Here is a 6772-nt window from a genome sequence, read left to right as displayed (position 1 = left end):
ACATGAAATGAAATGTAAATTAAAAGAAACATGCAAATTCTTGCCCGACATGAGGAGGGGGCATTTTTTGTTTTGCACCTCATTTTTGGATGGATTTGTACCTCTTCAATATACCGTGATCTCAATATACACACACACACAGAGAGAGAGAGAGAGAGAGAGAGAGAGAGAGAGAGAGAGAGAGAGAGAGAGAGAGAGAGAGAGAGAGAGAGAGAGAGAGAGAGAGAGAGAGAGAGAGAGAGAGAGAGAGAGAGAGAGAGAGAGAGAGAGAGAGAGAGAGAGAGAGAGAGAGAGAGAGAGAGAGAGAGAGAGAGAGAGAGAGAGATGGAAGTGTAATCTACATGCCAAGAGCAAGATTTTGACTATAAGAATGTGAAATATGATCAAGGAAATGAAATTCCAATTTCTTAGTCTTTTTGTCTCCTCTCTTCTCTTGTTGCCTGTTCATATGCTTGATTCTATTGAGAGAAGGGGGTGGGGTTTGATGAAAGATGCTGATAGAATGATGGTGTTGGAGTGCAAAGGATCATAGATCGGGTTGTGGGAGAGCATCAGCAGCCAAGAAAGAGCATCAGTGACCTCCTAATCTTGAAATACGAGTCTAAAAAAGCGTTTTTTTATGTGTAAGTGATCGTTCTACTCGTTTTATGATAGATTTTGGTTAAAATTGTTTAGAAATGGTTGTCTTTGGTTATTAATGTTTTAGTCTATCAAAGATGTTAAAGAAAATAAGAAATTTCAATCACATAATAATTTATACATAAACCCGCAAAACCCACAATGACTACGCGATTTTAAGAAAAAATGTCAAATTTGGGGTTTTTATGGTGTTTATGGGGTTCATGTGGAATAAAAATAATATTAAATTAGTTCTCACTACACACGATGAGTCCAAACCAAAATATTAGAAAATATCATGTTCTATGCATAAACAAATAAAAAATTGGAAAAAATAAGTTTTTTGCATTCGAAAAATAAGAAAAAATAAGATTTATGTGTGTGGATGTGTGACATGGTTGGAGCATGAGGGATGAGCCTCATTTTAGCCTTGTCTTTGTGTTGAAGTGAAGTCTTTGTCGGTTTTATAAAGAAAGCGCATTGAAAATGTTTCCTACACCTATCAACGCATGAATAACCTGAGCGGTAGGGAGACTAATTGTTGATAAGATTCTAAATTTTGATCTTTTGCTAATGCATAGAATATAGGATGTATTTGGTGTCAAGATTATGGGAGAGAAGGAAGGAGTCTCACTTGTAGCTTTCTTGCTTGCACAATGGGGGAATACACTCAAGGGTGGAGGTTGAAAAACAATTTTCCTCTTCTTAGTTGTGTAAGCCAAAAGAACTCAAGTACAAAGAAATAGAAGAACCCTATATATGGGTCTCAAACCAAACGCAACTAACTAAGGTGGCATACTAACTGAGCCACAAACTAGAGTAGATAAGGATAGCTGTCATCTAGCTATTATTCATGGGCGGTGTACCAACCGCATCTGCAAAACTGACAAGTCGGTGACATAAATGCACAACGGTCACCCTGGCATATCACGAGTGGAGCTCGATATCTCAACATTTGGTCTAATTTTAAGAGGGTCTAGCAGCATGAGAATGCTCGGTGCTTGACCCTTAGCAATGCAACATTATGTATATATTAAAATCATTGAAACAAATGTCTTTGCACCTCACAATGTTGATTTTTAAATGATAAAATGATTGAGCACTATGGTTCATACATAATTGCATTCATGCAACTCATGGTATCATTACTAGATGCATTGCAATTGTATTCATGCATATCACGTATGTTGAGTATGTGAGATATCCTAAAGTTTAGGTTAGACGATCGATTTTCTCACGGACTATTTAGTGAGGAAAATATCTATATCTCCTAGAACGTTTAAAAACAAGAGTGGAGTTTGTGATGTACATGCTATTTATGTTAGCGACGCATTGAGGGGCCAATCCCTGAGGTGTAGGAGAGCCGCAGTGGGGCCGCAACATTCAGCCGAGGGGTGTCTACTTTGTTTGTGCTTACATGGTGTCTTAAACCAATATGTGTAGTGACTCTCTCTGAGGAGTATAGGCAAGGCTTAACCGTTGGATTGCAATCCAAAACAAACACGAAATTTACAATAGAAGTTAGGGCAATGTATCCTAGATGCTTATGTGGTCGCGAGGCCGAGAGGGTGTGTTCTTTGAGTGTAGAGAGGTCGACTAGTGCCTAGAGAGTCAATGTCAGGCCCATTTTTGGGTCTTGACAGGTGGTGCATTTTTCGGTAACTTCTTACTACAAGTGGAGGTCCTTGAATATTGGTTGTCTAGGGACCATTTAGCTAGTTCATACCAAAGGACACTGAGATTGATCCATTGTTTACTAATAAACACCATCTAGCTAAAATCCAAAAGCAAGAAAGAGCTGAAAGAGCTAGGCCACGTATTGAGATCTTGGTGAGGAGGTACTTCCCTCAACCTAGTAGCAGTCCAATATTTCTATGAGGGGGTGGATCTAGTGGTCCTAGAGAAACAAGTAGTCCATTGGGAGGAGGAAGCTCTAGTGCTCCCCTTCCCCTATTAAGTTAGCCTACATCAAGTGCGGGTGTAAAACAACCTTCACCAAATCCTATTGCAAATCCAATCGTCATTATGGAAAAGCCTATTGCAATTCCTGTTGAAACAATGGATTTGCCAGTCTTAGGTTTCCTCCTACCCATCTTTAATGGGTTAGAGGAGGAAGATGTTGATCCGGGTTTTTTACAACCCGGATCATTACCACAAAATTTGGCCAAAGCCCCTATCATGAGCTTAGCATATCACTTTGGGTTTACTCTTCAAGCACTAGGTATGCTACATTGCTTCTCGATTATGATAACTCTAGCAAATGGGAGAACAAGTTCTTAGGAGGCATGTCAATGTAAAGGGTAAAAGGAATGGTTATCTTAGTGAAGATGAAAATGGATTACATCTAGGAGTTGAGTGAATGCATAGATTTTTCAAAGGACTAGCCTCCAACTACACATGGGCTCCGTCTGCATCACTAAGATTTGGAATCTATCACCATCATTAGAGGACACCTCACCCTAGCACACAAGTCAATATCTACATCATGGTGTCATTTGGATCTTGCACAAAAGCTTACAAGCATGGACCCCTTTTGTCACATGCTTATATGTATTTATATACATATGGGGGACTAAAGTCAAAGCAGCTTTTGGAAGCCGTTTTTTATAATCTCAATAACTCCCAAGGAAAAGCGAATTTCAAGAAAATTATCCTGTAGCCCAATCGATTTTGACCTGGTCTACAAAGTTGCAGAAGAAACGTTTTTTAGATTCTTCACGGATTTGAAGTTACGAAGGCGCAGACTGCTGGCTACATGCAATTTGCTTCTCTCTTTCACCACACCAACTTTCCACTCTATCCTTCTTGTAAATATATTATAATAATGTGCTTTGGGCACCCACCTCTTGTAATCTAGCTCCATTTCTCTATTTTGTCTACCACCACCCTTGGCTTCTTGCATGATGACCAAGGTGGGGACTTGTCCCATCCACTATTCTCCATATTTTCAAAGATGCATACATCATCTAGGATTATGTTAATCAAGAAGATTAGATTAATCTAATCCCTCATGGAGGCTATATAAAGAGCCCATGGAGAATGAAGAAGGGGGGGGAAGGACAATGACAAGTCCATGAGAGCACTCTAGAATATCCTCATCTCTTTGAGGTAAGCTATGAGTAAGTTCTTTTATTATGTAGTATAATGGCAAGCTTCCTCTATCTCTTCTCCTATTATCTCCCTCTCTTCTCATCTTCTCATTCCATGTAGCATAATGGCAAGCTTACTCTACCTCTTCTCCTCTTGTCTCCCTCTCCTCTCATCTCTCTCTCTTATATTCCAATATGGTGTCTAGTACATATATTCTCTCTTGTAAATTTGTGTCTTGGTTCTCTTGATTCTCTTTGAGAAAAGGGATATTCTAGCCCATCCTCCCTTTGGCTAGGTGGTGCCCCTCTTTAGTTCTCTTAGTGAGAATTGGAGTGTGGATGGGTAAGAGGCAACCCGTTCATCATTTCAGCCCTTATTTTTGGTGCCCCCGCTGAGGACATTCTCAATCACAATTCTCTACCTCCTTATGTGGGACCATACAACATATAGTGTTGATCGAAGTCCATGACTCCCAAAATGGTCTCCTAAGGAAGCCCAAGAAAGAAAGTATGCCTATCGGATGACGGCACGCATGCGGGTAAAAGGTGTTCACTTCAGAAATTCCATTCTCTCACAATGGAAAAAATTATGTTGCCATCAATTGCTAGGTTCTCATAATTGTGGTGAGTGTTTTGCAAACAAAGTGAAGGCCCTTCCGAGAGGTCCTCGTCTCCAAATTATCAAATCCCTCTCTCTCTCTGGCCTAATCCACATCAAAGGAGGACAACTATGCATGAACAGTGTGGAGTTTTGTAGAAGTGCAAAGTATGGAGACTACCTTCAACTGTTGTTAGCTTGAAGGTTGGGTGTGGTTGAAAAGGTGGCCATCACACCTTATGAAATATATGTCACCGAGGATGGACACACCAAGGCAAGAACAATCACTGGTGAGCAAATTCTCCGTATAGCAAAGTTGGTGGGTTCCAAAAAGAAACACTCTGGGAAAAATCCTTCATAATTCAAGAAAGTGCATTCCCTCTACTCCCTTAAGTAGTCTCCACTCATGAATAATAATAATGGCCCGAATTTCTACACCTTCCACTCTGTACAAAACATCCGAGTTAATGTATGCATCAGTAGGAAGATTTTCTTCCAGCAGCATCTTGTCATGTACTTTGGGGCTGAAAGATTAAGGGAGATTCTTGTATCACCAGAACCTATAATCTTCCCAATGCTAGACTACAATGCATCCTTCAATGTACATGTCTTTATTCTATTATAATAGTTTCTCATGAATCACAACGAGTTGTATGGACCTATCCGTCCACTTGCTATGCAAACTGTGCATATTGTAGCTAGCACAAAGCTTAGATTCCAAGGCATTATTAGAAGCATACTGGGGCCTAGACGTCTTGCTGAAATCAATGCATCTATGAACCCATTCATCCTTTCCCTTATAAAATGCAACTTAAGTCTAGACCTTTTCATCTTCATACTCTACTAAGGCAACATGGCATTTCCAAGTTTTTTTGGGCACAAAGGGGAGAAAGCTAAAGACTTTTTTGGATGACTTAGAAATGGCCTTCCTAGTCACAGGCCGGGATGATGAAGCAACCAAAGTATGGGCCTTCTCTTTAGTTCTAAAGGGTGATGCTCGAGTGTGGTATCAAGCTCTCTCGGAGGCTACAAGGGGTAATTGGGAGGATCTCAAGACCGCATTCATGCATAAGTACCAAGATATAGAGCCACCTGAAGATATTTGGAGACAGCTCTTAGATCTTCGCCAAACCGTAGCAGGGGAGTACCAAGCATACGAAGGCATGTTTAGAAAATTGTGGGATAAATGGACAACCTCCTTAGCCGAGGGAGAAAGAGTACCTGATTGCCTTAAGAAAGATTGTTTTCTAGCCGGACTTCATCCTCTACTAAGGGAGAAGGTCAAAGGAAAGTTTCCCACATCCTATGAAGAATCAGTCACTTATGCCAGGGAGAAAGATAGAAAATTGAAGTATCAAGCCTAGTTGAAGGGGGGAGTTGAGCCCATACAGGTTTTACCAACCATGCCAAGGCCTAGAGAAATAGCAGAGGCCCCATCTGAATCAGAGATACCACAGCAAGAGCTCCTACAACGCATTACTAATCAACTTGAAAGCCTTTCGTTGAATTTGCTGCAAGGAGTACGACCCCCTCCCTCATAAATGAAGGCAATCGAGGTCCAAGGAGACAAGAAAGAGAGTATGTTTGCTATAATTGTGGGGAGATTGGCCATGGTATGTACTTTTGCCCTCATCCCAGGCGTTTTCCAAGAAATGGGTTCCAACCAAGAAGGAGGGGACAACAAGTGACACCACCTAGGGAAATGTTTGTTCCACCGAATCCAGGGCTTCCACCACCGATTCAAGTTCTCTAGCATCCTCGACCAGTTGCAGAGGTGCCGCCCTTGCCTGTCTAGCCACCAGAGAATCATGATGTTAGGATAATTGGTTTAGATGAGAGTGATGTCAAAGGGAATGCCAAAGTAGTAGAGGTTGAAGCAATGCTGGTGAAGAAAGCTCATAGAATTGAGAGAATGGAGCCTACATCACCAAAGGAGGTTGAAAACATGGAAGAGGAGGCATAGTCATCAATGGCTGCAAAGACACGTAACAGTAAAAGGAGGAGGGCTCGCTCATGCTGACACATTGAGCAAGAAGATTTTTCCCTAGGTAAAGGTACTAAATCTTATGATTTGCTTGCTGATGTGAAGAATCAAGGGCAAAAAATTTCATGGCCACAATTACTACATTTATCTCCAACAGTGCGACGACAATGGTCCAAGATGGTAAGCATTAGACCCATGGAGAATAGACATGTGAATGCAATCCAGGCTAGAAAGATGAAAGATATTGTGCCTCTAGTGGAAACTGAAATCAATGGACAGAGAGTGCCAAAGACATATGTGGATGGAGGTGCAGAGATTTGTGTCATGACAGAAAAGTTGATGCATCGTTTGGGATTAGAGGTAAATGAAACTACTAAATTTGGGTCCAAAATGGCTAACAATATAGTAGTAAATTGTGTGGGAGTTATAAACAAAGTCAAGGTAAAGGTGTGTGGAGTGCAATTGGAGCTTGACATGTATGTG

Source organism: Lygodium microphyllum, chromosome 1 (assembly GCF_053477565.2).
Source record: "Lygodium microphyllum isolate KBCC chromosome 1, Lygodium_microphyllum_v1.1.10, whole genome shotgun sequence".
NCBI classification, from domain to species: domain Eukaryota; kingdom Viridiplantae; phylum Streptophyta; class Polypodiopsida; order Schizaeales; family Lygodiaceae; genus Lygodium; species Lygodium microphyllum.
Note: the sequence above shows the minus strand (reverse complement) of the source record.